At 53.3% G+C, this 25,092-nt stretch overlaps 1 protein-coding gene, 1 long non-coding RNA gene and 11 other non-coding genes across 17 annotated transcripts in view; 8 read left to right on the forward strand and 5 right to left on the reverse strand.

Annotated features, from left to right (window-relative positions):
* LOC120585167 (uncharacterized) overlaps positions 1 to 2,326 on the forward strand; it is a 4,273-nt gene extending 1,947 nt beyond the window's left edge. The window contains exons 2-3 of one of the 2 annotated variants that reach the window (XR_005648262.1): positions 514 to 649; positions 1,111 to 2,326. This is a non-coding gene — a long non-coding RNA (uncharacterized LOC120585167). Of the gene's footprint in view, positions 1 to 513 lie in introns of both variants that reach the window. The other variant, XR_005648261.1, reaches the window with a different exon arrangement.
* Positions 2,327 to 2,816: 490 nt separating this feature from the next.
* TRNAV-CAC (transfer RNA valine (anticodon CAC)) lies at positions 2,817 to 2,889 on the forward strand. The gene has a single exon. It is a non-coding gene; the product is annotated as a tRNA-Val (tRNA).
* A 1,146-nt stretch (positions 2,890 to 4,035) lies between these two features.
* On the reverse strand, positions 4,036 to 4,109 carry TRNAN-GUU (transfer RNA asparagine (anticodon GUU)). Its single transcript has one exon. It is a non-coding gene; the product is annotated as a tRNA-Asn (tRNA).
* A 3,172-nt stretch (positions 4,110 to 7,281) lies between these two features.
* TRNAE-UUC (transfer RNA glutamic acid (anticodon UUC)) lies at positions 7,282 to 7,353 on the forward strand. The gene has a single exon. It is a non-coding gene; the product is annotated as a tRNA-Glu (tRNA).
* Positions 7,354 to 8,406: 1,053 nt separating this feature from the next.
* Positions 8,407 to 8,571, forward strand: LOC120585316 (U1 spliceosomal RNA). Its single transcript, XR_005648304.1, has one exon. It is a non-coding gene; the product is annotated as a U1 spliceosomal RNA (small nuclear RNA).
* Positions 8,572 to 9,812: 1,241 nt separating this feature from the next.
* Positions 9,813 to 9,883, reverse strand: TRNAG-CCC (transfer RNA glycine (anticodon CCC)). The gene has a single exon. It is a non-coding gene; the product is annotated as a tRNA-Gly (tRNA).
* A 422-nt stretch (positions 9,884 to 10,305) lies between these two features.
* TRNAG-CCC (transfer RNA glycine (anticodon CCC)) lies at positions 10,306 to 10,376 on the forward strand. The gene has a single exon. It is a non-coding gene; the product is annotated as a tRNA-Gly (tRNA).
* A 1,241-nt stretch (positions 10,377 to 11,617) lies between these two features.
* Positions 11,618 to 11,781, reverse strand: LOC120585315 (U1 spliceosomal RNA). Its single transcript, XR_005648303.1, has one exon. It is a non-coding gene; the product is annotated as a U1 spliceosomal RNA (small nuclear RNA).
* A 280-nt stretch (positions 11,782 to 12,061) lies between these two features.
* FCGR1A (Fc gamma receptor Ia) overlaps positions 12,062 to 25,092 on the forward strand; it is a 43,515-nt gene continuing 30,484 nt past the window's right edge. For all 4 annotated transcript variants that reach the window (XM_039841434.1, XM_039841430.1, XM_039841435.1 and 1 more), the window contains exon 1: positions 12,062 to 12,962. The gene's annotated coding sequence lies outside the window, so the exon portion shown is untranslated. The remainder of the gene's footprint in view (positions 12,963 to 25,092) is intronic.
* TRNAE-UUC (transfer RNA glutamic acid (anticodon UUC)) lies at positions 12,831 to 12,902 on the reverse strand. Its single transcript has one exon. It is a non-coding gene; the product is annotated as a tRNA-Glu (tRNA).
* On the forward strand, positions 16,077 to 16,150 carry TRNAN-GUU (transfer RNA asparagine (anticodon GUU)). Its single transcript has one exon. It is a non-coding gene; the product is annotated as a tRNA-Asn (tRNA).
* Positions 17,295 to 17,367, reverse strand: TRNAV-CAC (transfer RNA valine (anticodon CAC)). The gene has a single exon. It is a non-coding gene; the product is annotated as a tRNA-Val (tRNA).
* On the forward strand, positions 24,746 to 24,818 carry TRNAV-AAC (transfer RNA valine (anticodon AAC)). The gene has a single exon. It is a non-coding gene; the product is annotated as a tRNA-Val (tRNA).

Consider the following 25,092-nt stretch of genomic DNA (forward strand, 5'->3'; position numbering starts at 1 on the left):
CTCTATTTTTAATTTTTTAATAAGAACTGTTAATATCTGGTCTGACAACTCAAATATTATAAGAAAAGCCCAAATATGTACCAGTACATACCAGTACCCATGTTGGTTTTCTTTAGGGGGGACAAAAGGAGAAAAATATAACATCTGGAATTTGTAGATTTCCTGTTTCAGTTATGGTGGAGTATTTGTGGCAAAACAGAATTCACGCTGAAAACAACTAAATAAGGTGTGAATTAAAGAAATTCTGTTAGGAGTGTTTGGAGAACTACACCCAAGCTAGGACCAGCTACAGAGAGAGAGAGAGAAGGGGTGGGGAGAGAGAGAGAGAGAGTGAGAGAGAGACAGAGAGAGACAGAGATAGAGAGAGAGAGAGAGAGTGAGCATGAGAGACAGAGAGCATATTTATATATTATCATATATCATATATACATATATATATATATATATATATATAAGAGAGAGTAGTATATAAAGTCATTGGAATGAAACTAATTCTCTGCCTTTTCCCCTCAGGGCATTTGCCAGTCCTTGGCGAGGGACAAGATACTGCGAAGCTGGGGAGAGGACAGCTGCTAAGAGTCAGAGAAAACAACAACACTTCAATCTCATGCTTCTGGACAGAAAAGAAGCAGAAGAAGAAGACAGACAGGTAGAGCTGTTGGAGTATTCAGACTTAAGGAGCCAAGATCCTGGAGTGGGTTGATAAATGAGCTGGATCATCGGCACAGGATTTCCCCTTCAGACATTTACAAATTAAGCTATATGCATGTGAGAGGCTATGAAGACAAGCACAGTGTGGCTGAAAGAGTAGCATTTCCAGCTGGATCATGGTGCTAAGATGATACAAATTGAAGTTCAGGATTCATCAAAGAGGAGGGGCCCAAGAAAACACCCCAAGGTCTCAGGTGGGAGCCCTATCAGTCTACAGCACAGCAGCCTGAGCAAACTAGACGTAGACTGAGACTTCCCATGGGTGCAAACCAGGTGCAAAGCAGCATAGTCAAGGATTGGATAGAGCTGATCTGCCCTTCTGCTGCTCCGGGGGGAAAGAGCAAATAATCGTCAAAGAAAGAAAACATCATCCCTACTATCCATTATTTTTCACACAAGGGGTCCATCATGGATGCACAATATTCTATGACCATAAAGGAACAGAAGCAAGAGACAAAAAGCAAGCCATGGAGATTGACTCACAGGTGAATGCACAATATCTGGTTATCAGAAGGAACTTAAAATATGTTTTAGCTGTTTAGAAAGTACATGACAAGATAAAAATTCTCATCAGAGAAAGAGAATCTATTTTAAAAAGCAAATGGAAATTATAAAAATAACATAATGGTTATTATATAATATATTAGATTGATTTAATAGCAGGTTGGAAACACTTGAAGAGGGACTATTAACCTAAAATATGTAAGTAGAAAGAAACTCCTGAGACTAATGAATACAGGGCTAAAAGGAAGAAAAAATAAGAAAAGAGTATACGAAAGATATGGGTTATGTCATAAAGGCCTAATATACATGTAATTCAAGTCTCGGAGGTTGGAAAAGCCAGAAAATGAGATAGAAACACTAGTGAAAGATATTATGGGCAGTTAAAGAAAAAACATGATGATCCATCAAACCACATGTGCACGGAGATCTATGAACTACAAGCAGGTAAAGGACAAGAACACCACACCGGCAACTGCTGAAAACCAAGGACAAATGAAAAAAAAATCATGGCAGCATCCAGAGGGGAAAATTCCTATTGTCCAAAGATTGGAGCTAAATTCTCAGCAAAAGCAATGAAAAAGAAGAAAAAAGGGCTAAAGCAGTGTAATTCCAACCACTCTGTGGTTTCTAATCCCTATTGTTGGTTCTCTCAAGGAAAAGTGAAGGCCTTACCCGGTAAGTGGCAGGCGCTAATCAAAAGAAACACAAAAGTCACTCTTTAGGCAGAAGTTACTACTATGTCATTGCCTGATCCATAGTTTGGTTGTTTTTACGGGGGAGTATTAACCCGTTATGTGAATACACAACGGTTTGTATATCACTTCTCCTGTCGAGGGACATTTGGGTTGTATCCAGTTTTCGCCCAGTACAAATGGCACTGCTATGAACGTTTTCTGTAGAACTCTTTCTGGACGTACGCGTTCGTTTTTCTTGGGAAGTAAACAGAAGTAACATCACCAGGTAACAGGGTAGGTATATTGTGAACTTCGCGAGAAACTGCCAGATATTAGGAACGCGGTCGTGCTAAATAGTACAGTCCGACCAATATCACACAGTAATATGACTCAGATGTGGGAGAGACAGAACAACTTTAAAAACCGTTTTTTCTAGAGTTTTCGCTTCACCTTGTTCCAAATACTTAATGGCCGTCTATGAAGGTGGCTGTGGTCACACCAAGCGTCACCATTAGCCTAGCCAGGTCTGGCAGCAGAGCCAAAGAGGGAAACTCCAGGGCAGCCCACCCAAGTCTCAGACTCCTAGATGCCTGTGAAATGACCCGGGTCACGTGGTCCCGCCCTTCCCAGTCACGGCTCTGTCACTCTTCGGCTCTGGGCCATTTCAAACGGTTTCTTGCGCTTTCTTGCCATCCCTCCATTCCCTGCCCTGCATTTGACTGGCCCTGTTAGATGCTCATGGCCACAGGCCTCTGTCAGAGGCTTTAGGAGCAGCCCGGGAGCGTCGGAGCCGCCGTCTCCCGGCCCGAGGGATCGTGACGGGCGCTTCCCCCGGGCGTATTTCGAGTCAAAAAGTTGGTGGCCAGAATCGCCGCGGCAGGTTCTAAGGTTTTCATGGATATACAGTGAAGCCTGCCCGCCCGTCGCGTTTCCGTAGTGTAGTGGTTATCACGTTCGCCTCACACGCGAAAGGTCCCCGGTTCGAAACCGGGCGGAAACACGCCTCTCTCTTTTTTTCTGAGTCTTACATTCACAGCTCGAACTGAAAAGAGGAGTGCTTTGCCATACGGTAGGGTACTGTGCCAAGGATGCATTTTCCATTCCCAAGAAACACGGCTGCAGTTTGATTACCAGCCCAAAGCCTACCCGCCACTACCAACCGGGTCTCCACTGTCTCCTCACGGTCACACTGGAGACCGAGCAAGCCCACTTCCGGTCACCTTTACATCCAGGACTCCCGCTGACCTTCTCGTCTATCTCCTGCATCTTCTCTACAGGCTGAAATCACGCAGGAAATCGTGCTCGCTCCAGCCAGCCAGATTCACAATTCTCGGGCCATCGGGAACCACACTCAGGAGGGTCTGGTCTCCACAGGGATCAAACTGTTGTCAAGTCGCTTACCTGGACCCCAGAACCAACCTCGAGACGATGTGTACGAACACCAAAACGACCAGTACCCGAAAAGGTAAACGTTGGCAATGTCTGCCATCCAACCGCAGAATGCCGGCCAGACAAAGAGGCGGGAAAGCAGGACTCATAATGAGGACAATCGTCAATCAACCAGTCGACCAGTCAATCAAAAACGACGCAGAACTGGCGCGATGTTAAAAGTAGCACAGAGGACCTGAACGCAGTTATGACCGTGTTCCATGTGTCCACAGACTGACGTGGAAACGTGCGACATATTCGAAGGACCAGAATCAAACTTTAGAGATGGAAACGACAACACGTTCACCACATGGAATTAACGGCAGATTCGAAATCGCAGGAGAAAAGAGCAGGGGCCATAAAGCCATGAACAATTGAAAATATCCAAAATGAAACTCAACAGTCCAAAAAAGTATTATTATTTTTTTTACAATGAATGGTGGGACAACTTTAAGGGGACTAATACGCGAGTAACTGGAGTCCCTGAAAAGACTGAGAGAAGAAACAATGACAGAAATATTTCCAGTCATGACAAAAACTATGAAGCCAGCGAAGATCTCAAGATCTTGGCTGAGGTGCTCCTGTTGTCTCCAGGCACGAGACACAGAGGCCTGAAGGACAGTAGCAGAGAAGGCCTTTCTCGGCTTAAGTCCGAGAGGAGATGTGCGGAGGAGAAAGAGCTGCAAAAGCTCTGTTGACTTTCTTCGAGTTCCAACCGCGTCCCTGGGTGGGCTCGAACCACCAACCTTTCGGTTAACAGCCGAACGCGCTAACCGATTGCGCCACAGAGACCCGCGGAAGCCCCGGACTCACGCTAGCACAGAGCAAGCGATCGATCACCGCTAGGCGGAGCCACGCGCCGGTTGCCCGACGGCCGTGCGGGCTCCAAAGCCTCCGAACACCCAAGACGTGGAGTCCACGCAGCCGGTCGCTCGCGTTTGAAACCCGTGCGTTGGGCGATTCCGAAGACAGAGGGGCAGCTGAACGGCCTCGCTCCGCCTAGCTCCACTCCCGCCTCGGATGCCAGCGCCCCAGAGACGCCCCGGAGACGCCCCGGGCCTCGACCCCCAGGGCCTGAGCCGAGTGGGGCCCGAGGGAGGCCGAACTACCGGCGGCCTCCCAGGGATGGCTCTTCCCGTTTGCTCCGGCTGCACCTGACCGTCTGCGCCGCCGGCGCTCGGCTCGCCCCACTCGGCCGCCGTCGGTGGGGCGGGAGCCAGAGAGGAGTGGGGGTGGGAGGGGTCAAAAGGGGCAACCGCGAAGAGGCGGGAAAGCGCGGGGGACGCGTGGACGAGGACAAGGCGATTTTCCAGGAGGCTCCTGCAGAGGCTCAGGTAGGATGTGGGGAGATGAGAATTGCTGGGGGAGGGGGTGGGGCTGGGGTTTGTTCTGTTTTGTTTTCTCGTCTCGTATCACAATTAGAGGAAGGGAGGGAATAACGGAGAGCAGGCACGAAAGAGAAGAATACGCACACCTGCCTTTGTCCGAGAACAAGGCAGCGCAGCGAATGGGATGATTTTACGTCAAACGTCGTAGAGCGAGGACGGTCCCTGCCACCGGGCGTGGTGATCGTCTAGTGGTTAGTACGCTGCGTTGTGGCCGCAGCACCCACGGTTCGAATCCGAGTCACGGCACTGTCTTCTGGACTGCCTGCCACCTGCCGTCTATTTACACGTGTTCAAACCCGCCCAGGCCGCGCAGCTTCTGGACCTGCGGGCCGCGGACCCGCGCGTTCCGCCGCCCCCCTTCCCGACACGCACACAGCGCACCAACCTGGGGACCTGGACCTTGTTTCAGTACAAGGGAAGTCTTTGGTCTCCTTATACTCGCCATATCAACCTCTCTAATATACTCTCAAGGATTTTTAAATGCCCGTGGGCAGCCACTCACACGCCAAACGGTATCCGTCAGGACCGCACAGCTGAAAGAATGCAACAATTGTAGCCACAGAAGTGATGATAACGGTGGCCACGTGACTCCCCGTCCTGACCACGCAACTGGTAGAAACAGGCGAGCCTGATGTGTTTGCTTGCTTTCGGAATGCGCGCTTAAATGAAAAAATGACTAGCATCCTTCCGGTAGTCAGTCATCCGTGAATATCCCGAGACCCCTCGTGGGTTCCACCGACGGTGCGTTGGAAGTAAAATGGGCCCAACCTGGGGATTCTACCTGGGAAACTGCACTGAATTTTAAGGGGGTGGGTGAGGAATGTGGCAGTCTCAACAATAGTTGCCCCCGCCCCCGCCGTTTAATGGTTTCCGTAAATGCTTCACACCAGATCGATCCTTTCCTCAAATAAGGGCAGTTGAGAAAATAAAAAATGTTCAGTTGCATCCTTGGAGTCCATGGAGATCCTGGCTAGGGAAGTTCAAGTACTACCAACTGGGAAGACTGGGGACCGTCATTTCATTCACCGGTACTCGGGTCATCGTCGTCTGCTTTGTCTACTTTGGCGAACTGGAGACGGGGCCTCCACTCACCCGTCACCAGCCGCGGGAGGTCGACCTCGTGGTAGGAACAGGGCCTGAAACCTCGCAGGATGTTCTCTTCTCTTCCGCCTAGCCAGTAGCCCAGTAGGAGAGGATTCTCAGCCTTCTTTCCCGTCAGGACCCTTTTGGGGTCCCTCGTGGGCAGGACCGAAGTGAGCGGCTGGGTTCCCCTAGGCGTGCCTCCCGGCCTGGGCGCCTGGAGAGCTCAGGCTGAGCCAGGACCTAACTCCCGGCGGGTGGAGGTCGGGCGCCGGGGGTCCGGCACCGCAATCAAACCTTATTCTTCCCCCGGCACGGCGCACCTGCTCGTCGGGGATGCCTAGGGAAGCCGAAGAAAGTGGCCCTCAGCTTCTCTGCAGGCGGACCCAGCTCTCTGCCCGGCCGGCCCCCGTGGACGGGCTCGAAAAGAAGGCTGGTTTCGAGGCAAGAACCCAAGAAAAGGCCTAACGGCAGAAAACCCCATGATCTCGAGATGAAGGTCTCAAACCCTCACGTCCAGTTGAGCTGGGTGCCGAGCACTGAATCGACCCCTGCGCCCTGATCAGGAGAGAGTCGTCTGCTCAAGTCCCGAGACCAGGAACAGCGGGGACTGTGCGTACCGCGGGTTCTCAGTCCCCGGAGATTTGGAGCCCCGTCCCCAGGCCCGAGCCCCTCTGGGACGCTTAGGCCCTGTCTGGAGACATTTTTGCTGGTCGCTTCTGGGGTGGGAGAGGGGTACGTGGGGGGAGGGGGGCGCGGAGAGAGTTTCCCCCTGGCATCTGGTCAGCAGAGGCCAGGGGTGTTAACGCCTTGCAGTCCACGGACGGAGCCCTCCCGCACAGAAATGATTCGATCCCAAAGATCCACCCTGTGGAGGTGGAGAAAGCCCGGCGTGGACCCACGTCCACACACCCGACAGACGAGTGAACACGCAAATTAGACTCATTGGATGTGGGGAAACCCCGGCGTTGGAGTTTCCATCAACTAAGATGGGAAAAGTGCGGGTGTGGCGGGTTGTCGGGGGCGAGAGCCGGCGTCCAGGTCAGGACGGCGGAGCCTCGCTGGAAAGCGTGTTCCGTCCCCGCCATCTCGGTCCGCGCAGCCCCTCGGAGTCCTCTCGGAGGCTGGAGAATCCCGGGGTCTCACCCTGGGCGCCTCCCGTCTCGCCTCCTCCGAGCCACCCGGTCCACCGCCCCGGCCCCGGCGACCTTCTCTCCACGCGCGGCCACCTCGCAAAAGCGCGTCTCCGGGCCGGTTCTGAGGGGCAGCCGGGACGGGACAACTCGTTCCAGGACGTGTGCACCTGGAGGCCTCGGGGCGCTCGGTGGGTTGTCCGTGGGCTCCTTCGGTGGAGAAGGCAGGGAGAGAACTTGGTCTTAGGAAAGGACTCCTGCACGACGAGCGCCACCCAACCTCGCCCAAGACCCAGAGCTTACCAGAGCGCTGGGAAATGTCACTCCGCGGGGAAGGAAGGAGCGAGGATGTCCCTTCGCGGCTCCCTGGTGGTCTAGTGGCTAGGATTCGGCGCTTTCACCGCCGCGGCCCGGGTTCGATTCCCGGTCAGGGAAACTTTTTGCGCCGACCGGCATCTGTCACCCGGCCAGAATCTGTCTTCTACATCCCCCGTAGAGGCGTGTGGCGTGTGCTACCCGCACCGAGCCTTCAGTCCCGCAGGTTCTCTGCATGTCAGCCGCCCGCACGAAGGGCTTCAGACGGCTCCTCGGTGGCTCTCTCGCTCAGGTTTACACGGCCGCGCGGAGGTCACATCAAGGTGGGTTGCACCCAAGCCCGCGCTCCAGGGCGCCGAGCAGGCTGAGCCGCACCCGGTGGCGGGATGAGTGCGCGCCCCTGGACACGGGCCTGGCGGCTGGGGCTCCTCAGCTCCGTCCACACGTGAGTGCTCACTCGGCCTTCGGAAGAGGTGCCCGAGGGCCACCCCCGCCAGGGTTGACAGGAAGGCGAGCGCTGGGTCAAGCCCTCCAGGGCTGTCCCGTCCGTCGACTAAACGGTGTAGGGACGTGCCGTGAACGGACCCAACAAAGGCGGCAGCAGGTGAAGTAGGCGCACCAAATGGGGAAGCGCTGACCGCTGCCACTATAGCAGGGAAGGAGGTAGAGATGTGTAACACCGTCAACATCAACAACGGTACCACGGTCAAATCCCCACCACGGCGACAGCGGCTGTTGCCCAAACCGCCAGGAACTCTTCCAGGCTCCGGGCATTCCCCTTGTCCCTTGGACAGTCCGTCGAACCTGTTGGGATAAACGTGTTCCTGGGCCAAGAGGAGAGCGAGAACCGGAGGGAGGAGTGGGAGGCAGGGGACCCAGCCCACAGGAGCCGCCGGGGGAGGTATGCAGATGACACAGCGCAGTGGCTGCCGGTCGCTGGGTCTGCAGCCACTTGATGCTGGCGATCTGTCAGGGGGGGAGAGGGGGCAGGGGGAGCCGGCGACCAGGGTCTCCAAATGTGTGCATGCATGGGGAGCAGGGGATTTGGTGGCAGCATTGTTTGCCAGTGCAGTTTGGAGATAGAGGCGAGGCCGGGAAGTGGCAGGGACGGCAGTGACCCATAGTGAACGGTGGAGGGACGGGAGGCTGCGATGCTTGCAGGAGAGACCGCTCATGCCCACCCTGGCAGGGGGAGACCTACGATCAGGAAGATTGGTTCTTCAGGGCGAGGCTCTGCCATTGCACTCGGGCCGTGCTGACCCCTGCGATTTCCCCACATGTGGGAGACTCGACTGCACAATTTCTGCTAGTGGGGGACTGCGTGCGCGCTCTCCCCTCGTCTGCTCCGTACACGATAAGACGACATCTCCTCCGTGCTGCTGTCCCCCGCGCCGCACTATCTTGCGTGTCTTCTCCGCTTCTTGCACCATGCCTCCCAGGCTCAGGTGTCAGGGGTAGTCTCTCCACGGCGCTTTTGGCCGTATGCGTGCGTGAGTGCGCCCAAGCCCGCGGGGGCTCGCACCCGCACCGCAAAGGCCACACCACCAGCCTATGTTGCCTGGAGAGCGTGGCAGACGTCGCCCCCGAGTTCTCGCGCTCCGCAGTCCCTCTGGGGCCAGCTCCGAACTAGGCACCCCTCCCACAATTGGCCTCGAGGCTCCCGGCTCCCTTGCCAGCGCGCCCTTTCCCCGCCCGGGCCAGCCAGCCACCTGTTCTCGCCCGGAGTCGCCCTCCCCTTCTCCCTCCTCCTCTTCCACCCCAGCTCTGTTCTTGGGGAAAGAAACACCTCTCCACACCCCCACTCCTCAACCTGCGGGAAACACCCAGCCGCCTCTCCCGTGCTTTGTGGAGTCTTGCCCAGAAGAGACACCCGGCAAGTGCTCCACCACAAGCCCCGACTCCTCCGCGCGCTGGACCACCAACGAGCGACGCTCCCGTCAGCTCGTCCTTCCGTCGGAGGTCTTTGGAGAGAGGAGAAGTGATCCAGGATGATGCGCTCGCTCTTCAGCGTCTCGTCTGAGACCAGAGGGAAAGAGGGCGAGTCTCCCAAGAAGGCAGCCGCGACGCCGGGTTATCCGGATGCTTCGTGCGTCTCACCTGGCTGCGGTCGTCTCCTACCTCCACCCCGCCCACCACCACTGGGATGTCTGCGGGGCCCGGCAACGGCTCTCCTTCCGTGACCTTCTCTCCTGACCTTCGCTCCCAGGTGAGACGTGGCCTAGCGGTTAACCCGAGGTCCAGCGCGCGAGCCAATGACCTGATGGCTCTTTGGGATCTTTCAGGAGAAAGGCCGAAAGTAGCAACGGCTTCAGGTCCAAATATTCAAAATCGCAGACCCAGAGGAAACACTCGTGGATTGAAAGGTAGGAAGTCGCGAGAGAGGAGGTGGTTGCCGGAGGTAGGCCCATCGCTCCTCCATTTTCGCGAGCACCCCACAGCTCCTTATTGTCTCCTGCTCCCAGATGTGTCCCAGACGAATGCCCTGAGGATTTCAGTTTTCATTTTCCTACTCTTGGGTCTGGCTGCCACCTGTGAGACGTGGAGAGTCTTGAGAAGAGGGAAGAAAATGTAAGGCGGGCTGCATTGGCCGGGAATCGAACCCGGGTCTCCCGCGTGGGAGGCGAGAATTCTACCACTGAACCACCAATGCGTCCTCTCCTTGCTGCCCCAGATGTGTCGTCGGAAAAAATCTCTAGCGTCTCGGACAGGGCGATAGGGCAAAGCCACAGATAGGAGAAAAGAGATTAGTGGTTCTCAGAGCTTGGAGGGAATCGAAGAAGGATGATGCGGCAGCGACCAAGGATTTTTAAGGCAGCTAAGTATTCTGTATGGCACAATAATGGTGGATACATGACATTATCCCCAGACTTTGTCTTTTCCAAAATGTGAGATAGTTAGAATCATATAGTGTAGTCTTTTAAGATTGACTTCTTTCATTCAGCAATAAGAACTTAAGGTGCTGTCATGAATTTTCATGGATGCCCATTACCATTTTTCAGTTAATGACATTCCGAGCATTAGTGTCCCTAGAGATTTTTTCCGACGGCACATCTGGGACAGCAAGGAGAGGACGCATTGGTGGTTCAGTGGTAAAATTCTCGCCTCCCACGCGGGAGACCCGGGTTCGATTCCCGGCCAATGCAGCCCGCCTTACATTTTCTTCCCTCTTCTCAAGACTCTCCACGTCTCACAGGTGGCAGCCAGACCCAAGAGTAGGAAAATGAAAACTGAAATCCTCAGGGCATTCGTCTGGGACACATCTGGGAGCAGGAGACAATAAGGAGCTGTGGGGTGCTCGCGAAAATGGAGGAGCGATGGGCCTACCTCCGGCAACCACCTCCTCTCTCGCGACTTCCTACCTTTCAATCCACGAGTGTTTCCTCTGGGTCTGCGATTTTGAATATTTGGACCTGAAGCCGTTGCTACTTTCGGCCTTTCTCCTGAAAGATCCCAAAGAGCCATCAGGTCATTGGCTCGCGCGCTGGACCTCGGGTTAACCGCTAGGCCACGTCTCACCTGGGAGCGAAGGTCAGGAGAGAAGGTCACGGAAGGAGAGCCGTTGCCGGGCCCCGCAGACATCCCAGTGGTGGTGGGCGGGGTGGAGGTAGGAGACGACCGCAGCCAGGTGAGACGCACGAAGCATCCGGATAACCCGGCGTCGCGGCTGCCTTTTTGGGAGACTCGCCCTCTTTCCCTCTGGTCTCAGACGAGACGCTGAAGAGCGAGCACATCATCCTGGATCACTTCTCCTCTCTCCAAGGACCTCCGACGGAAGGACGAGCTGACGGGAGCGTCGCTCGTTGGTGGTCCAGCGCGCGGAGGAGTCGGGGCTTGTGGTGGAGCACTTGCCGGGTGTCTCTTCTGGGCAAGACTCCACAAAGCACGGGAGAGGCGGCTGGGTGTTTCCCGCAGGTTGAGGAGTGGGGGTGTGGAGAGGTGTTTCTTTCCCCAAGAACAGAGCTGGGGTGGAAGAGGAGGAGGGAGAAGGGGAGGGCGACTCCGGGCGAGAACAGGTGGCTGGCTGGCCCGGGCGGGGAAAGGGCGCGCTGGCAAGGGAGCCGGGAGCCTCGAGGCCAATTGTGGGAGGGGTGCCTAGTTCGGAGCTGGCCCCAGAGGGACTGCGGAGCGCGAGGCCTTGGGGGCGACGTCTGCCACGCTCTCCAGGCAACATAGGCTGGTGGTGTGGCCTTTGCGGTGCGGGTGCGAGCCCCCGCGGGCTTGGGCGCACTCACGCACGCATACGGCCAAAAGCGCCGTGGAGAGACTACCCCTGACACCTGAGCCTGGGAGGCGTGGCGCAAGAAGCGGAGAAGACACGCAAGATAGTGCGGCGCGGGGGACAGCAGCACGGAGGAGATGTCGTCTTATCGTGTACGGAGCAGATGAGGGGAGAGCGCGCACGCAGTCCCCCACTAGCAGAAATTGTGCAGTCGAGTCTCCCACATGTGGGGAAATCGCAGGGGTCAGCACGGCCCGAGTGCAATGGCAGAGCCTCGCCCTGGGAGAACCACCTTCCTGATCGTGGTGTCTCCCCTGCCAGGTAAGTATGAGCGGCCCTCCTGCAAGCATCGTGCAGCCTCCCGTCCCTCCACCGTTCACTAAGGGTCACCGCCGTCCCCGCCACCCGGCCCTCGCCTCATCTCCAAACCGCACTCGGCAAAACAATGTAAGCCAAGCCACCAAATCCCCAAGCTCCCACGCATGCACACGGGAGACCCCGGGTCGGCCCCCCTCGCCCCTCCCCCCCGACAGATCGCCGTGCATCAGCGGCTGCAGACCCAGCGACCGGCAGCCACTGCGCTGTGTCATCTGCATACTCCCCCGGCGGCCTCTGTGGGCTGGGTCCCCGTCACCTCCTCCGGTTCTCGCTCTCTCTCCTCTTGGCCCAGGGAACACCACGTTTATTCCAACGGGTCTTCGGACCGACCGTCCAAGGGACAAGGGGAAACGTGCCCGGAGCCTGGAAGAGTCTCGACGGTTTAAAGGCCACAGCCGCTGTCGCCGTGGTGGGATTTGACCGTGGTACCGTTGCTTGGACATTCTGGTGTTGATTCCTACTCCTCCCTTCCGCTAGTGGCAGCGGTCAGCGCTTCCCATTTTGCGCCTACTTCACCTGCTGCCGCCTTTGTTGGGTCCGTTCATGTCACGTCCCTACACCGTTTAGTCGACGGACGGGACAGCCCTGGAGGGCTTGACCCAGCGCTCGCCTTCCTGTCAACCCTGGCGGGGGTGGCCCTCGGGCACCTCTTCCGAAGGCCGAGTGAGCACTCACGTGTGGACGGAGCTGAGGAGCCCCAGCCGCCAGGCCCGTGTCCAGGGGCGCGCACTCATCCCGCCACCGGGTGCGGCTCAGCCTGCTCGGCGCCCTGGAGCGCGGGCTTGGGTGCAACCCACCTTGATGTGACCTCCGCGCGGCCGTGTAAACCTGAGCGAGAGAGCCACCGAGGAGCCGTCTGAAGCCCTTCGTGCGGGCGGCTGACATGCAGAGAACCTGCGGGACTGAAGGCTCGGTGCGGGTAGCACACGCCACACGCCTCTACGGGGGATGTAGAAGACAGATTCTGGCCGGGTGACAGATGCCGGTCGGCGCAAAAAGTTTCCCTGACCGGGAATCGAACCCGGGCCGCGGCGGTGAAAGCGCCGAATCCTAGCCACTAGACCACCAGGGAGCCGCGAAGGGACATCCTCGCTCCTTCCTTCCCCGCGGAGTGACATTTCCCAGCGCTCTGGTAAGCTCTGGGTCTTGGGCGAGGTTGGGTGGCGCTCGTCGTGCAGGAGTCCTTTCCTAAGACCAAGTTCTCTCCCTGCCTTCTCCACCGAAGGAGCCCACGGACAACCCACCGAGCGCCCCGAGGCCTCCAGGTGCACACGTCCTGGAACGAGTTGTCCCGTCCCGGCTGCCCCTCAGAACCGGCCCGGAGACGCGCTTTTGCGAGGTGGCCGCGCGTGGAGAGAAGGTCGCCGGGGCCGGGGCGGTGGACCGGGTGGCTCGGAGGAGGCGAGACGGGAGGCGCCCAGGGTGAGACCCCGGGATTCTCCAGCCTCCGAGAGGACTCCGAGGGGCTGCGCGGACCGAGATGGCGGGGATGGAACACGCTTTCCAGCGAGGCTCCGCCGTCCTGACCTGGACGCCGGCTCTCGCCCCCGACAACCCGCCACACCCGCACTTTTCCCATCTTAGTTGATGGAAACTCCAACGCCGGGGTTTCCCCACATCCAATGAGTCTAATTTGCGTGTTCACTCGTCTGTCGGGTGTGTGGACGTGGGTCCACGCCGGGCTTTCTCCACCTGCACAGGGTGGACCTTTGGGATCGAATCATTTCTGTGCGGGAGGGCTCCGTCCGTGGACTGCAAGGCGTTAACACCCCTGGCCTCTGCTGACCAGATGCCAGGGGGAAACTCTCTCCGCGCCCCCCTCCCCCCACGTACCCCTCTCTCCCACCCCAGAAGCGACCAGCAAAAATGTCTCCAGACAGGGCCTAAGCGTCCCAGAGGGGCTCGGGCCTGGGGACGGGGCTCCAAATCTCCGGGGACCGAGAACCCGCGGTACGCACAGTCCCCGCTGTTCCTGGTCTCGGGACTTGAGCAGACGACTCTCTCCTGATCAGGGCGCAGGGGTCGATTCAGTGCTCGGCACCCAGCTCAACTGGACGTGAGGGTTTGAGACTTTCATCTCGAGATCATGGGGTTTTCTGCCGTTAGGCCTTTTCTTGGGTTCTTGCCTCGAAACCAGCCTCCTTTTCGAGCCCGTCCACGGGGGCCGGCCGGGCAGAGAGCTGGGTCCGCCTGCAGAGAAGCTGAGGGCCACTTTCTTCGGCTTCCCTTGGCATCCCCGACGAGCAGGTGCGCCGTGCCGGGGGAAGAATAAGGTTTGATTGCGGTGCCGGACCCCCGGCGCCCGACCTCCACCCGCCGGGAGTTAGGTCCTGGCTCAGCCTGAGCTCTCCAGGCGCCCAGGCCGGGAGGCACGCCTAGGGGAACCCAGCCGCTCACTTCGGTCCTGCCCACGAGGGACCCCAAAAGGGTCCTGACGGGAAAGAAGGCTGAGAATCCTCTCCTACTGGGCTACTGGCTAGGCGGAAGAGAAGAGAACATCCTGCGAGGTTTCAGGCCCTGTTCCTACCACGAGGTCGACCTCCCGCGGCTGGTGACGGGTGAGTGGAGGCCCCGTCTCCAGTTCGCCAAAGTAGACAAAGCAGACGACGATGACCCGAGTACCGGTGAATGAAATGACGGTCCCCAGTCTTCCCAGTTGGTAGTACTTGAACTTCCCTAGCCAGGATCTCCATGGACTCCAAGGATGCAACTGAACATTTTTTATTTTCTCAACTGCCCTTATTTGAGGAAAGGATCGATCTGGTGTGAAGCATTTACGGAAACCATTAAACGGCGGGGGCGGGGGCAACTATTGTTGAGACTGCCACATTCCTCACCCACCCCCTTAAAATTCAGTGCAGTTTCCCAGGTAGAATCCCCAGGTTGGGCCCATTTTACTTCCAACGCACCGTCGGTGGAACCCACGAGGGGTCTCGGGATATTCACGGATGACTGACTACCGGAAGGATGCTAGTCATTTTTTCATTTAAGCGCGCATTCCGAAAGCAAGCAAACACATCAGGCTCGCCTGTTTCTACCAGTTGCGTGGTCAGGACGGGGAGTCACGTGGCCACCGTTATCATCACTTCTGTGGCTACAATTGTTGCATTCTTTCAGCTGTGCGGTCCTGACGGATACCGTTTGGCGTGTGAGTGGCTGCCCACGGGCATTTAAAAATCCTTGAGAGTATATTAGAGAGGTTGATATGGCGAGTATAAGGAGACCAAAGACTTCCCTTGTACTGAAACAAGGTCCAGGTCCCCAGGTTGGTGCGCTGTGTGCGTGTCGGGAAGGGGGGCGGCGGAACGCGCGGGTCCGCGGCCCGCAGGTCCAGAAGCTGCGCGGCCTGGGCGGGTTTGAACACGTGTAAATAGACGGCAGGTGGCAGGCAGTCCAGAAGACAGTGCCGTGACTCGGATTCGAACCGTGGGTGCTGCGGCCACAACGCAGCGTACTAACCACTAGACGATCACCACGCCCGGTGGCAGGGACCGTCCTCGCTCTACGACGTTTGACGTAAAATCATCCCATTCGCTGCGCTGCCTTGTTCTCGGACAAAGGCAGGTGTGCGTATTCTTCTCTTTCGTGCCTGCTCTCCGTTATTCCCTCCCTTCCTCTAATTGTGATACGAGACGAGAAAACAAAACAGAACAAACCCCGGCCCCACCCCCTCCCCCAGCAATTCTCATCTCCCCACATCCTACCTGAGCCTCTGCAGGAGCCTCCTGGAAAATCGCCTTGTCCTCGTCCACGCGTCCCCCGCGCTTTCCCGCCTCTTCGCGGTTGCCCCTTTTGACCCCTCCCACCCCCACTCCTCTCTGGCTCCCGCCCCACCGACGGCGGCCGAGTGGGGCGAGCCGAGCGCCGGCGGCGCAGACGGTCAGGTGCAGCCGGAGCAAACGGGAAGAGCCATCCCTGGGAGGCCGCCGGTAGTTCGGCCTCCCTCGGGCCCCACTCGGCTCAGGCCCTGGGGGTCGAGGCCCGGGGCGTCTCCGGGGCGTCTCTGGGGCGCTGGCATCCGAGGCGGGAGTGGAGCTAGGCGGAGCGAGGCCGTTCAGCTGCCCCTCTGTCTTCGGAATCGCCCAACGCACGGGTTTCAAACGCGAGCGACCGGCTGCGTGGACTCCACGTCTTGGGTGTTCGGAGGCTTTGGAGCCCGCACGGCCGTCGGGCAACCGGCGCGTGGCTCCGCCTAGCGGTGATCGATCGCTTGCTCTGTGCTAGCGTGAGTCCGGGGCTTCCGCGGGTCTCTGTGGCGCAATCGGTTAGCGCGTTCGGCTGTTAACCGAAAGGTTGGTGGTTCGAGCCCACCCAGGGACGCGGTTGGAACTCGAAGAAAGTCAACAGAGCTTTTGCAGCTCTTTCTCCTCCGCACATCTCCTCTCGGACTTAAGCCGAGAAAGGCCTTCTCTGCTACTGTCCTTCAGGCCTCTGTGTCTCGTGCCTGGAGACAACAGGAGCACCTCAGCCAAGATCTTGAGATCTTCGCTGGCTTCATAGTTTTTGTCATGACTGGAAATATTTCTGTCATTGTTTCTTCTCTCAGTCTTTTCAGGGACTCCAGTTACTCGCGTATTAGTCCCCTTAAAGTTGTCCCACCATTCATTGTAAAAAAAATAATAATACTTTTTTGGACTGTTGAGTTTCATTTTGGATATTTTCAATTGTTCATGGCTTTATGGCCCCTGCTCTTTTCTCCTGCGATTTCGAATCTGCCGTTAATTCCATGTGGTGAACGTGTTGTCGTTTCCATCTCTAAAGTTTGATTCTGGTCCTTCGAATATGTCGCACGTTTCCACGTCAGTCTGTGGACACATGGAACACGGTCATAACTGCGTTCAGGTCCTCTGTGCTACTTTTAACATCGCGCCAGTTCTGCGTCGTTTTTGATTGACTGGTCGACTGGTTGATTGACGATTGTCCTCATTATGAGTCCTGCTTTCCCGCCTCTTTGTCTGGCCGGCATTCTGCGGTTGGATGGCAGACATTGCCAACGTTTACCTTTTCGGGTACTGGTCGTTTTGGTGTTCGTACACATCGTCTCGAGGTTGGCTCTGGGGTCCAGGTAAGCGACTTGACAACAGTTTGATCCCTGTGGAGACCAGACCCTCCTGAGTGTGGTTCCCGATGGCCCGAGAATGTGAATCTGGCTGGCTGGAGCGAGCACGATTTCCTGCGTGATTTCAGCCTGTAGAGAAGATGCAGGAGATAGACGAGAAGGTCAGCGGGAGTCCTGGATGTAAAGGTGACCGGAAGTGGGCTTGCTCGGTCTCCAGTGTGACCGTGAGGAGACAGTGGAGACCCGGTTGGTAGTGGCGGGTAGGCTTTGGGCTGGTAATCAAACTGCAGCCGTGTTTCTTGGGAATGGAAAATGCATCCTTGGCACAGTACCCTACCGTATGGCAAAGCACTCCTCTTTTTAGTTCGAGCTGTGAATGTAAGACTCAGAAAAAAGAGAGAGGCGTGTTTCCGCCCGGTTTCGAACCGGGGACCTTTCGCGTGTGAGGCGAACGTGATAACCACTACACTACGGAAACGCGACGGGCGGGCAGGCTTCACTGTATATCCATGAAAACCTTAGAACCTGCCGCGGCGATTCTGGCCACCAACTTTTTGACTCGAAATACGCCCGGGGGAAGCGCCCGTCACGATCCCTCGGGCCGGGAGACGGCGGCTCCGACGCTCCCGGGCTGCTCCTAAAGCCTCTGACAGAGGCCTGTGGCCATGAGCATCTAACAGGGCCAGTCAAATGCAGGGCAGGGAATGGAGGGATGGCAAGAAAGCGCAAGAAACCGTTTGAAATGGCCCAGAGCCGAAGAGTGAGAGAGCCGTGACTGGGAAGGGCGGGACCACGTGACCCGGGTCATTTCACAGGCATCTAGGAGTCTGAGATTTGGGTGGGCTGCCCTGGAGTTTCCCTCTTTGGCTCTGCTGCCAGACCTGGCTAGGCTAATGGTGACGCTTGGTGTGACCACAGCCACCTTCATAGATGGCCATTAAGTATTTGGAACAAGGTGAAGCGAAAACTCTAGAAAAAACGGTTTTTAAAGTTGTTCTGTCTCTCCCACATCTGAGTCATATTACTGTGTGATATTGGTCGGACTGTACTATTTAGCACGACCGCGTTCCTAATATCTGGCAGTTTCTCGCGAAGTTCACAATATACCTACCCTGTTACCTGGTGATGTTACTTCTGTTTACTTCCCAAGAAAAACGAACGCGTACGTCCAGAAAGAGTTCTACAGAAAACGTTCATAGCAGTGCCATTTGTACTGGGCGAAAACTGGATACAACCCAAATGTCCCTCGACAGGAGAAGTGATATACAAACCGTTGTGTATTCACATAACGGGTTAATACTCCCCCGTAAAAACAACCAAACTATGGATCGGGCAATAACATGGATAATTAGAGAATTCTTCCCAACAGTATGTTCAGCCAAAGATGCTTATCAAGAAATATTTCTAAACACTTAAAATATATCTATTTTAATGTACCTGTCTTATAGTCCTTTGTGATTACATTTTATGACATATGAGAACAGAAGAGTGGTTCCCTCCTTTAGATACATGATGGGAAGTTTCCTTTGTTGATGGAAATGTTTTGAACACTCATCTGTGTGATAGTTACAAGGGTTTATACATTTATTACGTTTCACTGTATACTTTTTATATTTATGTTTCTGACATTAAAAGTAAGTTAATTATCTTTAAAACTAGAGAATTCTCAAAAGAACGGTCATTTTACATTTTGATTTTATTCTGATATATATCAGAATGTGTGTGTGTGTGTGTGTGTGTGTGTGTGTGTGTATTCTGTAAAATTTGTGCAAAAGACTCTAGATACCTCCAAAGTGGTAAAGATGTTAGAGGCCATGGCTTTAGAGATCCAGGGAATGGCAAGGTTTGTGTGTAATAATCTATATATTGCATTCAGAAAGCTGGAAAGAAGGCACTTGGACCTTCCAGGTAGGTAAGTGTCACAGTCTGTGAGGAGCCTGTTTCCAGTAACATCGGCCTGTGCTCAGCCCTCTTCAGCAGTGCCATTTGGCTCCAGAAAGCCATAGCACATATAAGAGAGGAGAAAAAGGCTGAACAAAACACTCACAGGCGTGTCCCCCAACCTAGACAAAAGTAGTAACACGCAGGGGTTAAAGCAAAAGAAGAAGATGGGCAGAGGCAATGGGAATCTGTCTGAAATCTGTATAGCACATATTATAAATGCATTTTTAAAAACTGTCAGCTTATGTTTGTAGTTAGCACTAGTTATGAAGCTGTAGGACTGAAGACTTTGTTTCTTTGCCCGTGGCTCCCTCATCTTCAAAGCCATCAATGAAGAGTTTCTCCCTCATTGAATTCCTGATAAGCTTTGAATCTCTCTAACTTCCTAGTTCTCTGGTCTCTAGACCCAGATTTAAAAGGTTTGTGTGATTAGGTCAGTCAACCTGGACAGTCTCTCTGTCTGTAATGGTAATAAGAATAGCACCTACCTCATCAGGTAGTGGTGGTGATTACATGATGATAATTTTTGAAAATCTAATAGAACAGCGCCATGGCAAATGCTATGTATTACTTCTCCCTCTAAACTAACACAACATTTTTTTAGCATTTGAACATGTCGTTCAGATTTTTTTTTTTTTTGCTTCATCACATTTTTAAGCAGTTGTATCCAGTTAACTTTTTAATCTTTGAAATATTGGCGGGATTATTGAAACTCTCAACATGAGAGAACCATCTATCCTACAGTCCTTGTTGGACCTTCCCAAACACACAGGAAATCACTACTTCATGCTTCATGCTAATGTTTTACTTAAGAGGCTGCAAGGCTTGGTAAGGTGGCTCAAGATTTAGAGTGAGACTTCAAGGGATGTGAATTCTGACTTTTGCCTCATTCCAGTTGAATCATCTTGAAGAACTTATTTCATGTGGCTGTGAGCTTCTCTTTCTTCATCTCTAAAATGGGAAGTAATCAAATGCCATGTAGTTGGGAGATTAAGGAATAAGTTGTAGAAATCCCCGCAAAGAGCCCGTTACTGGGATTACTTTGTCCTTGGGATGGACCCTACCTCCTCCCTTGAGGGCAGGGACCATGTCGGCATGTCCAGTTTTCCCCTGAGGCAGGTGTCTCTGTTTTCTCAGAGTGTGAAGAGTGCAAAGGCCTCACTGAATCCATGCTGGAGGAGGATGTGTAGTTTGAAGAAGGGGATCTGGCAGATGAGACCAGCTGCAAGGCTTGGGTAAGGAGGCACTTGTGTGGGAAAGTGTGTGAATTACTGTTTGAAGTGAAGCTGCCCAGGCTGGTAGAATAAAGAGCAGATCTGTGCAAGAAGCAGGGCAGAAATGTACATGGCAGGCACAGAATTGGGCAAAGATAACTGGTGGGGCCATGGGAACTGGATAGTGGGTAGATAGGTCTCGGAGAGGGGTTTTCTCTCTTAAATAATCAATGAATAAAATGGAAACATGCCTGGGTTGGAATACTAGCAATATGACTTCTAGCTGTGTGACCTTGGGCAAATTTACTTAACTTTCTCATACCCAGTTACCTCAGCCACCTCATCTGTAAAATGAAAATACCAACAGAGGGTTATGAAGATGAAATGCATGATTACAAGTGGTTAGAATCATCTCTAACACATATGAAGCTGTCAACAAATATTTCCTGTAATCGTTATACCTATTATTTATAGGTACGATGGTTGTCATTAATGGACTAACATTTTCTACTACAAGAGATATTTTCCAAGCTTTTCGAAGTGACCTTTCATGATAAAAATGAATCTCGCCAATTTGATTTTTTTCTAAAAAGTATACTATGTAGAGTATTAACTGATAAGATCATTGGGTAGATAGATAATGGAGCAGCTGTTGTCTGGAAAATGAATTGTTAATTTGCTGAAGACTAGCACTGCTCATCCTTAGAGGGTTTCAAATATAGGATAGATTGTGGCATTTAACATGTCTCTTAATCCTTTGTTGAAATGAAATCCGAGAAGCTCAAAAGTGTAAAACCCACTAAAGCGGAGATATTTGATTGAAGGAGGTATTGATCTGGAGCCTCTGTGTCTACCTAGTCTATGCCTTCACCTCCTCTGATACTTTGTAGGAACTCTATAGGATAGAGTTTGAAAGAAAATCTGTAGAAGATCACCTAGTAGGACCATAGGGAGGAGATTCAAGCATCAGATGGTACAGATGACTGTAAACGTCTTGTCTGGCTTTAAGATTACGTGGTTCTAAGTCTTAACTGAATGCCTACACTCAATTTGGGTACTGTAAGTTAGGTAATATATGCACTGTCTCTAGCCTCACGGAGCTCACATTCTAGATTGGAATCCACGAGAAATGTCTATACAATACTTATAAAACAGTGAAATCCTACAGAATGATGAAATTCCTACTCAGAACTTTATTTACTCTTAAGTGTCTGGTTATGTGACTGATTATAGCTCGTCTTCAGGTCATTCAAAAAAAAATGCTATCTTCTTGATCCTGTCATCATTGGCTTTCCTTTTCATCCTTTCAATACCAGATGTACCTGTTCAACACTTCTGTATCTGGATCCCCCCCAACAACTTTTTGAACATACTTGATGTACATTATGTGGAAATGGATGTGGGCTGAAGTGAGAAACTCAAGGGGCATCTTTTTAAAATAAAGTTAATACACAGAGAAACAAAACCAGTGCTATTTCCTCATTCGCTCTGCCACAGACAAATCATACAATGTATAAGAATTCAACTTGGGGAATTTTTTAGGAGCATTTTAAGGTGTCTCTGCTGAAACTCTCATAACCTATCAATTCACTACATTTACTTTTGCATTTTTTTTCCTCTCCCACCTGGGGAAATATGATCCCCTAATTCAAGCTCAGGGCAGAGAACTGACTGACTTAAGACAGAAGATACAAGAAGGGCTGGATGTCTGTTATCTTTTCACCCATACGCAAAGAACCAGTCAAGTCTTTGGAGAGTGTTCTCAGGAGCACCAACATTGCCTACCACCAGGGACAGAGATTCTGTGATCAACTGGCCCAAGGAAGCCAGCTGGCAGAGAACCTTGCCAGCAAATTCTCTGTGGGTAAGGTGGTTTGTAGGGTTTGAAGACCCTTAGCAGCTCCCAAGGTCCTCACCTCACATAAGACTCCATGCCTCTACAACCCTAAGAGTGACTTTTTAGCCAGATATTTTGTGCTGGTCTTAGCCTGATGCTATTGGCTAGAAATATCTGGGGGCACTCACCTGGGCCTGAGATGAGCCCCAATGGAAATTTTTCCTTTTGGAGCCAATGCTGTGGCTGGACCTGCTCTTGTGGTTCTTACTGTAATTGAAAGATGAACTTCAGCAACAACAATCAGGGAACTTAAAAAAACAAATGAACAAGGTTTATTACTCCCAGGTCCTGCCGGGGCCACACAGCGAGGTCCTGGGTAGAGATAGAGCCAGGGCCTGGAGTTCTACTTTTATTGGGGTCAAGGGTAGGGTGCTAGGATTTCATGAGTTCGCTCTTTATTGGTGAATGTAAAACATAAGAAAGAATTAAAATGCAGAGGGGAAAAAAATGTAGTCAAACATCAGTTATCTACGTCAACCAGAGATCTCGAAAACAAAGGAAACAGCAGGGCGAGGCCGCCTTCCTCTCTATCTAATCACGTAGCTGGCCGTGTATTTATTGAGACAGCCATCTTTGTCAAAAGCTTCATGTCAGGCATTGGATTACAATTTTTAAAAAGCCTAATGACAACTGTGTTGTTCTGGGGTGTATATTCAAGTGGTACGATTATGAAGAAAAGGAAAACTCAGCGTAGCGATCATCTCTGGAGGAAGAAAAGGAGCTTGGGATTGAGAAGAGGCTAACTGGGAAGACACACAGGGGGCTTCCCGTGTATCCGCTCTATTTCTTTACCTAGGTGGTGGTTACATGAGTGTTCACCTTACAAATATTTGTTAACTATCCATACAAGTATTATGCAGTTTTTGTATCCTATATTTCACAATATTTACATTTTTAATTAAGAAAAAGCTAACTGTCAGGTGCTTACACTACACCTGTTTTTTCACCTCACATTCTGGGGACCATGACAATGTCAGCACTGGCTGGGGGTGAGCACAGTGGAGAAATACACCTTTTCCTTGGCTCTGGCCTCAACATTTGCCTCTTCCTGGCCTGACCCCAAGGGACATGCCTGAGGCCTGTCTGTCTCCCGCTCCTCTAGTGGAGTCAGAAACCCCACAAATTCCAGTTCAGTCTGCAGAGAAGCTTGGGTAGCACTTTGAAAGCTGGGGGAGGGGGGTTGCCATGATCCTGCAAGGTGCAGGAGTGCAGGGGCCCAAGAAGTGACTTTGTGAGTTTGGTTCCCCAGGGCCCGAGGCCCTTCTCACTCCTGTAGAGGAAAGGGCAACAGCTCCCTTTGTTCTGTCCAGGAGTGATCCCAGAGTGTCTTACAGGGCTGAAAGTCGATGAATCATCTCTGGGAGATTGTGGGGATGGATCAAGGAAGGAAGGAAAAGGAAAGAAATGTCATGAAATTTCTTGATCTAGAGCTACCATGAAGCCCACCTCATCTGGAACTGGGTCCTCCAGTCACTGGTGAGGGCGACAGAGCCCATTCACGTCTGGGTCTCCATTCTGGGCCAAAGCAGAACAAGGCAGAGCATCGTGGCCTGGGGTCCAGTGAACATGTTCTCTATGCCTTCCCCAGGGTGGGAGCACTTGAACTTTGAGTGTGAAGGATCTGGGTAACCACGGGAATAAGAAAAGCAACTGCTAGAGAACATGGCATGCTTACCCTCCACACTTTGTTTTTAACTTCACATCCAAAGAAGTCAGAGAGAAATAAACATTAAGGCCTTTCAGCGAAAGAAAACTTTCCACTTCTTGATCTTTTGATGTGAAGCAAACATGAAAACTTTTCAGACACTACCTTTCTCTGAAAACAGTTCTTACCTCCTTATTAAACTTCCGAATCCATGACATATTAAGCGAGAAAATTATAAAGGCAAATGAAAAGAAGTTTCAGGTATTGGAAACGGTGAAATAAAACTGCCCTTAAGAAAGAATCTCAAGCTATCACGAAATCTACGTGAGTTGCACCTGGGTCCACCACCAGGTGGTGGTCCTGAAACCCTTGTGGGTTTATATGCGGCCTGGTGGCCTGATCTTCAAACGAATTCAGTAATTCAGTTCAGAAAACATGGTTTGAGCCTGTGTTGTTGACTATTCGATATTTGCAGGCAGCAAATGCCTTAAGACTTCACCTTTTGCTAAGGTACCTGCTAATACGTGAAAGTGTGATCCAGTATTGAACTTCAATTAAAGAGAGTAGAATAAGCGACAGCGGCAGGAACCGGAGGGACCCCTTTTGTCCGGAGGACACCGGGGAGGAGCAGAGGCGGAAAGAGCGCGCAGGTCGGACGCCTGTGGGCAGAGGGGAGTGAGGGCGGGGAGGGCGCGACCGACGGTTCCTGGGTGGATTCGAGGCGCCCGCCATGGAACAAGAGCCGAGAGCACTGACCGCCGGTGCCGCGAAAAGGGCCCCAGCGGCGGGGGTCCGCAGCGGCGGAGGGGCGGCGTCCATGCCACGGGGAGGCGGGGGGCGCCGGAGGGCTCAGACGCAGCGAACCCATCGGCTTCTGCAGCTGCCTGGAGCGCGGGTGTCTCAGGGGGCGCTCTGGCACTCGGGCTCTGAGTTCGGAGACCCGTGTTTGTTGCGGGATCCCGAAGCCAAACGCGGGTGTAGGGGGGCCCAGGGTCCTCGCTTCCGGGGCAGGCGCGAGACTCCAAGCCACAGCCTCTCGGGAGCCGCAGCCTCCTAGTCTGAGAGACCGGGTGCTTCCTGGGACCCTTTCCACTTCAAAAAGTTGGCCAGAGTCATGACAGGCTCTACCGATATGGTTGCGCCCACCGCCGCCGGCTCAGTTCCCGTAGTGTAGTGGTTATCACGTTCGCCTAACACGCGAAAGGTCCCCGGTTCGAAACCGGGCGGGAACAGTCCCCTTTTCTTGAAAGTTACATTTACGTTTAACAAAATAAAAGGCGAGTAAGGGGGTGGGCTTTGGGAGCGTGCATAGCTGCATTTTTCGGTCACAAGAAACATAGTTGGAGTTCAATCCCTACCAGAAAACTCACTCACAACGACGAAACAGGCCCATTTGTTTCCTCTGAGTCACGTTGTAGCGCGGGCCACAACCGCTTACTCCAACAAGGCACATTTCAGGTTACCCTTCGATCCAGAGCTCCCCGAACCGTCTCATGTAGCGCCTAA

Source organism: Pteropus medius, unplaced genomic scaffold, assembly GCF_902729225.1.
Source record: "Pteropus medius unplaced genomic scaffold, Ma_sr-lr_union100, whole genome shotgun sequence".
Taxonomy (NCBI): Eukaryota; Metazoa; Chordata; class Mammalia; order Chiroptera; family Pteropodidae; genus Pteropus; species Pteropus medius.